This window comes from Lepidothrix coronata, unplaced genomic scaffold (genome assembly GCF_001604755.1).
Source record: "Lepidothrix coronata isolate B3197 unplaced genomic scaffold, Lepidothrix_coronata-1.0 Scaffold49, whole genome shotgun sequence".
NCBI classification, from domain to species: Eukaryota; Metazoa; Chordata; class Aves; order Passeriformes; family Pipridae; genus Lepidothrix; species Lepidothrix coronata.
Window position 1 is genome coordinate 3,097,598 of NW_016690229.1, and position 7,536 is coordinate 3,105,133.

Genomic DNA, 7,536 nt, shown 5'->3' on the forward strand with positions numbered 1-7,536 from the left:
CCGCCTGGAAACCGCATGTGAAAAAGAGCAGCAGCAAGGAAGAGAGAAAAAAAAAAAAAGGAGGGAAAAAAAAAAGGGGGGGGGTTTGGATTGGACCCCCCCGCCCCGGTGCGGGAGGAAGGACCCGCGGCCGGAGGGCGAGGAGCTGCGGCGGCCGGCGAGGGAAGGGACCGGGGCTGCGTGACCCCCGCGGCGCGGGGGGAGAGGCGAGGAAGAGACGTTTCCCGATCCTCCCCGCCGAGGATTTGGGGAGGTTTCCGCGCCTGGAGCCCGTGCCTTTGGATCTAAAGAGGATTATTATTTTTTTGGGGGTGGCACTGAAGCTGGATTTGTTCCTGTGCGTGCGGCGCGGGGGGGGGCATTTGTGCTGCCTCTAGAGGAGCCGGCGGCCCGGCCGGGGCGCGGAGATCCCCGCGGATCGCTCCGCACCCCCCGGGAAAGGTGCGCCGAGGGGATCGGCGGGGGGCGGGGGAGGAGAGGCAGCTGCAGCTGCCGGGGAGGAGGCCCGGCGGAGCGGCAGCAAAGTCATCGCTATCGGCCCCCCCTCGGCTGGCTCCGGGCTCGGCGCTCTCCATGTCTCTGGCTCTGGGCAGCGGCCGCCACAGCAGCGAGTAGGGGGGGAGGAGGAGGAGGAGGAGGAGGAAGAAGAAGGGAGCCCGGGAGTGCCTCCCTCCCTCCCTCCCTCCCCCCGGCAGCCCCGGCCGCCTCCCGTCCCCTCGCCCCGCGTCCCTGCCTTCCCCTCCCCAAGATGGGCTGTTTAGGGAACAGCAAGACGGAGGATCAGCGCAACGAGGAGAAGGCGCAGCGGGAGGCCAACAAGAAGATCGAGAAGCAGCTGCAGAAGGACAAGCAGGTCTATAGGGCCACGCACCGGCTCCTCCTGCTGGGTAAGGGGCCGCGGGCAGCGGGGCCGGGGGCCGTGCCCTCCCCGCCGGGGCGCCGGCCCCAGCCCGGGCACGGGGAGGCCGGGGCAGAGGTGGGGCCCACCCGGGGCCGCGGGGATCCGCTACAGCGCCCGGGGCGGCGGGGCCGGGGGCGCCCGGGGAGCGGCGGGGAGGGCTCGGGCACCACCCGGGGCGCCGCGGGAGGGGCCGGGGCAGGTACGGGAGCGGCGGCCCCGGCGGGGCGGGCAGCGGGGCCTCGGGCGGGCGCGGGCAGGGGGCCGGGGATGCCGCGGCGAGGGGCCCGCGGGGAGCCCGGGAGATAAACAGGGCAGGGCAGTGACAGCGGCCGCGGGCGAGCGGAGCGCGGCAGGGCCGGACACCGCTCCCCTTTTCGCCGCGGCTCGGGGTGCCGAGGGACGTGCGGCCAGGCCGGGGAGAGGAGGAGGAAGAGGAAGGGAGGAAGTCGGGGAATCGTTTGGGGGAAACGGAGGGAGGATGTCTGTCCCGGAGGGAAGCGCGGCCGCGCTGGGGCCGGGCAGCGGCGCAGGGCCGGGCGGGCACAGCCCCGGCCCCGCAGGGCTCGTCCCCCCGCGCTGTCGCACCAGGAATTGAGGTACCGCGCTTGGAGCGCCGGCACAGCCCGGCTCCAGGTGCGATTCCAGCCGCTCCTCTGCGTTACCTGCCCGTGTTTTTTTTTTTCCACGCGATATATTTAGAAACGCAGGTTGTGGCTTCCCAAGGAAAGGAAAGATCCAAAAATCGCTATAAGGGGGAGCAAGGAAATGTTTTGTCGGGCTCGTTATTTCAGCGTATTTTGGAGTAGTGTTTTAAGCTCGGATGCAGTTACGAGCCGTGGGTTGTTTTGGTCACGCCGAGGGACCGCCTGTGCACGTTCTGCAGGGCTGTAGCGTGGAGCACAGGGTAGGCCTCGCCGAGCTGACTCAGTTCTGGGGTGAAAAAACCTTCGTTGAAGGGGAAAAAAAAAAAAATTTTTTTTTTTTTTGAAGGCTGTGAATTTGGAAGTATACTTTCACCAGTAACATCTTTCAAATAGTCATTTGAAGAAAGAGACTTAACATAAATGGAGAGAGACTGGGGCTACAGCAGCACCTGCAGCACTGAGGAGCCTGCCAGGGCTCCAGCAGAAGTCTTTTAACGGGATAATTTTGACTTCAGCTCTCGGGGAATGTCTCGGACTTCCAGATTTCAGGCTGAACGTTATGTAGATATGTAGAAACCATTTGTCATCAGATGGGTTGCTTTCGTATAGAGGCAAAATTTCAGCAAACAGAAACATGATGGGCTTGCCTGGATTTTCTTCCTGGTTTTTTTTTTTGGTAGGGATTTTTTTTGTTTGGATTTTTTTTTATTTATTTATTTTCGGTTTTGGTGGCTGAAAAATAATTTAGATACTTCTAAATAAAAATTTGTGTGTGTTTAGTAATGGCAGTAAGGTCATCTGTGTGTGTATGTTTTAAAGTGGTAGTTCAGCTGTTACAGTTTCTGTCATGAATTGTGGATAGTCTGTAACACAGACTCACTAGTAAAAAAATAAATATAACAGTTCCCGTCTCTATTATTATGTTATGTTTCCTTTATAAGACACATGAAATAGAATGCCAAGCGCTTTGAAAGTATTCTTAATCTTTTCAAATCATATTCAAGTAGCAACAAAGAAGAGCTGCTGAATATTCTAGCGGGTTTATGCTGCTCCTTGTAGGCCCCACCGCTGTACACGTGCTTGTCCCGCTGCCACGAGCAGTCTCACTGAAATTAATGGAACTCTCCTTGGTGGTGAAGTTAAATGTGTGTGTAATTGTTGGTAAGAATATGGCCTTAACGAGCAGCCAAATATAGAAATAGACTTATGTAGATGTAATACTTCGTTTTGGTTCCCTGGTGTTGTATCTGATCCAGAGAACCCAGGTGTGTCAATACCAAACCGTATGTGTTTATAGCAAATGCAACAACTATCCAGCCCTGTTCTTGGCCTAAGTGAAGTAAAGATTTTGGCTCCCAGTGCTTATAAATATGTGATTTAGAGTTACAGCTGAAATTTAGTTGTTAATTATTTTTTAAATGGAAATATGACTATAGGAAATACTGCTGTTCCTGGATAATTCTTAGTTGTGAAGACGACCCAGTCTCTCTATCTTAACTCGAGATACTAATTCTTGATCAGTTTTGCCACCTGTGTTTATTGCCTGGTGCAGTCTGTCTGAAGAGACAGAAGGTGTATGTTACAGAATAGTAGTTTAGGGGAGAAGTGGCACTTGCATAAAGAGTTGTAGATAAAAACTCTCTAAATGCTTAGAAAACATCAGTGAGCAAGGAGAGGAAAAAGGAGTAAGGCTCTGGTATTAAAGTGGCAAAACATGCAAGCAGGTTTTATGGAGAGCAGAGCAGGACTGTTGGGAATTCACGGGGGAGAAGGAAAGGGAGGGAGAAAGCAGAGGGGGAAACGTGTTTGTCAGAAAATGAACTTTGAAATATAACTGCTAAAATACAGTTTTGAACATGAGGCTCAAAATGGAGGCTTGTGCTGTCAGTGTGTGCTAGCAGAGGCCTGACATCCTATAAATACAAACTGTACCTCCCTGCCCGTTCTGCCACAGATGTACGGTTCCTGTTGTTGAGACACAGGCTAATGAGAGGAGTAAAGGGGTAGCCAGGAGATGCTAAGGGGAAATCTTTCTAAATTTTGCCAGGTTGTGCTACTACTCTTGCAAAAACTGTGTTTGCTTTATATAGAAAGCTGCCGATCTGGCAGCGTGGAGCAGCTCAATTAAATGCTGCTGTTGGAGTTGTTCAGCGTGCCTGGAAAAACGGGTACTATAGGCAGATGGGCTGCCCTGTGCACTGGCATCCGAGCAGCTCAGCAGAAATAGCATCCATCCACTTGTGGAAACTGGAGTAAAGTGGAGTGGGGGTTTCTGTACTGCAGGTATATGGGGGAAGCAGGGGAGAGCTGCGGGGGGGGGCTCTTTGGAGCAGGCAGCCACAGAAGGTGGTCTTTGCGTCTCATTGTGCTTATAGGGCTGATTTTGGAACATGTAGAGAGGGTGGGAGGTTGCTTACAAGACACAAGTAGGAGAAGGAGGTTTTTGTAGCATTGTGGGTGGAGGCTTAAAGGGATGCCTTCCTTTTTCAGATGCGAGTATCCACGTATTTTACTTCTTGTGATTTAAGTTACGGTCTTTGACTGGGTGATGATAAACCGCAGCCAAACTTAAAATACTTTAAGGATCTAACAAAAATGCTTTGGTTTAATAGGGACTTCAGTCAGTCTTTCCCTCTGTCAGATAGTAGTGACAAGGCAACTAGGTTGTGACGTACCCTGTTTTCTTCTCTATAAAATGTTGAAGTTGTCCTTTTTCTTTCCAAATACTGCAGTCTGCTTTTAACGTTGACACTGGAAAAATGGACAGTGAAATGATCCAAGATTCAGATCTGACACATGACTTGAGCTGGGCATTTATTTTTAGCTACAACTGAAGTTTCCAGTGGCAATTATTTCTTTCACTTTTCACTCTTGCACTGAGAAAACCAACTTTCTCGATTTTACCCTGAAGAAAAAAATTTTAGTGTGTCCCTTAATCACTCATGCTTCCTTCTGAAATTGATTTACTTTCATTTTCTAGGTGCTGGTGAATCCGGTAAAAGCACAATAGTCAAACAGATGAGGATCTTGCACGTGAATGGATTTAATGCTGAGTAAGTGCATTTGCTTTTTCACTTCACAATGTACCTTCCGCCTGTGCACTGCCCAGAGTCAGTGCTGCTGCTTTATAGCTTGGTGTGTTTTCTTCTTGCTGCTGTTTCACTGTCTCTAGAATTTGGATGTACATTTTTAAATTAGATTAATAGGCATTCAGTTGAAGAAGTCAAGCACCGATCATTAGTGAGATCCAGCAGTATAAAATTACTTATATCAAAGGCGTAGCTTAAGTTTTGTGTGTTTAACTGCAGTTTCTTTCACAACATGGCTGACACTGATTTACCTCAGCTATAGCACATTGATCCATATTGCTGAAAACATGCCTTGTGTCAGTGTACAAAATAAGTGCAATTTTCTTTATTTAGAATAAGTAAGGCTTTAGTTTCTGTGTCCTCACGAAATGAAACCCTACTATGAATTTTGGGGATTCTGTTGTACTTGCTTGTCCAGATGTTTATGTTAAATTATGTTTCTAAAAACTTTTATTTTTTACACTTCGTATCTGTTCAGTTATTTGATAGTTGTGAGGAGAAGAATGGCATTAAGATAGGAAAAATGGATTATCAGTTTTTTTCATCTGAGAAGGATTTGTGTTTGCTAACTTTTTGTCTAACCTTGCTAGACAGTAAGAAGAGATTCTTCTGCATGTTAGTTTATACCTGCAAGCATCTGTGTGTGTATTCCCAAACCTGCTAAATTAATTCTAATTGAATGAAAGTGTTGAAATTTCAAAGCTTATTCTCTGTGTTTAATTTTAATTTTTTAATTTTTTTTTAATAGATTATATTTCTGGTTTTGTCTTGCTTGTTGTCAAGCATAGCAGTTTTGTATTGTCATCCTCCAGCTTTTAGTGGTATCATCTATTTTGTTAATCCTGCCTTTTTGGGAAGATAAAGCCTTCACTAGTCTTCCAGTAGTTAATTATTGAGTAAGAATGTCTGAGCTAAAAGTTTAGCCGAGGAGCCTGGACAGTACTTCTTCCTAATCACCAAATGCTGATTCGGGATAAGGTACATGGTCTTTTGAATGAAAGTTCAGACTGATTCATAATATATATTACATTCTGTGCTACATGTTTTAAGCTCCTCTTTGTAGGGAATATTTTCTTTTTCCCAAATAACTTTTCCATAAGTGCCTAGTCCTGCATCCTGTTACTGCTGAGTTATCTCCATCATTTTGTCTGCTCTTGTTATTAAAGACCTCTTAAAAGACCTGTGTGACTTAAAAGATTTGCATGAGTTGACTTGGATGTAGCAGCTCTCAACACTGGGTACTAAGTAAAAAGTAAATGAAAGTGCAAGTGGAGGATCCCTGGTGTGTTTGAAAACATCAGTCCCTTTAACCAACACAGTTCTAAGTTCTCGAAGCACACGGGTGCTCTTAAAGAGATAATGGTGCTGGGTAATGAATGGTGTGTTACATGGGTAGATAACCTTCTGAACCCTGCAAGCTGCAAGCCCAAATTTTTGTGAATCTGGGAGCCCAGAGACCCTCAGACAAAGCCTGCAGAGCCGGAGAGGGGCTGGGACACGCTGGGATTCGCAGCACTGGTGCGTTCCTCGAGTGTCTCGCCGTGCGTGGTGGGTTTGGGCAGAGCTGAGCGTGCAGCTGGAATCCAGGGCAACATGGCAAATTTGGCCTCAGGAGGCTCTGCTGGCTTCTGCCTTCTCATAGCAAGGGATTTGGATTACGGAGCAGCCCTGTGCCAGCACAGCCCTGCTGCCAATCACAGAGCGGATCCCGGTGCGGGAGCCACGCAGGAATTGCAGGGAAGGTCCCTCCAGCTCAGGAATCATGGACTGTCCACCCACCCAAGGCATTTGGTCTTGCAAAGTGACTCACTCTTGCAAGTGAGTCCTTTGTGCTTGTCCTTTTGTGGGTCCTACGTATTGGAATGCCGAGGTGCATAAAAAATCAAATAAAGAAGTGGTGTATTTAAAATGTACAAGAATTAAGTTATGATACATCATTTTAGGTTTCTATTGCCAAAAGCAATCAGTAGATCATAACATACACTTTACAGGGGGAAAAAGGCTCTTTTCCAGTGTTCTAAGATGTACAAGAAATAAGTTATAATGCATCATTTTAGGTTTCTATTGCCAAAACCAATCAGAAGATCATAACATACACTTTACAGGGGAGAGAAGGCTGTTTTCCAGTCTTTTGAAATTCTTGCAAGTTACACACATGTCCTTAAGTAACTTGTATTTTCTTCCAAGTAACTGACTGCTCCCTATGTTGGCCTGCTTTCCCTGTTACCCGTTTTGTTGGATTCATTCCCTTTTTATCCTGCTTACCTTGTGGAAAAATGATGTGGGATTCAGTTAATGAGAGAGATAGCATGGAGTTTTTTTGGAAGGGTAGGAAAAGTAAAGCGTTACTTCTCTTGATGTCCTGATCAGTCTTTCTGGAGCATAAATATGTTTGCGTACAACACCACAGCTGATGCCATGACTAACAGCAGAGTGCTGGTGAAAACTGTGCTGTGCTGGAGATGAGGAGACTTTTTTTAATGTTGGTGTAATGGACATAACTGTAGTTTTGAATTATTCCTGTTGGAGAAGCTTATTGGTGTGCTGGGAGAAATCCAGTTTAAAGTCCTGTCTAAAACTTGTTTGCCTTTGGTTTGGTTGTCCCGTGACAATTGTTGTCAGTGGCAGAAAGAGGGTATCTGTTGGGAAAAATGTCTAGTGTGCTACTAACAAAGGAATCAGAAGTTTTTTTTATTTAGTGTTACTCAAAAGAAGTGTTACTTCTTTCAGGTGACTGGGCAGGATACCCAGTGCTAAAAATGCTGGCCTACTTCAGTGGGTGTGAGGGGATTTTATTTATTTTGGTTTTAGGATTCTGCCCCTAAGTAGTTGAAGGGACAGTTGTTGTGTGCATTTAGGTGAATTGTTGTAGCTTTAACAAGGTGAAATCTATGTAGTCTAC

General features: G+C 47.5%; 1 pseudogene across 1 annotated transcript; it reads left to right on the top strand.

Moving 5' to 3' along the window:
* Positions 1-6: 6 nt before the first annotated feature.
* On the top strand, positions 7-4,602 carry LOC108497519 (annotated as a pseudogene). Its single transcript, XR_001874847.1, has 2 exons — positions 7-887; positions 4,526-4,602. The product of XR_001874847.1 is annotated as a guanine nucleotide-binding protein G(s) subunit alpha pseudogene (transcript).
* The last annotated feature ends 2,934 nt before the right edge of the window (positions 4,603-7,536 follow it).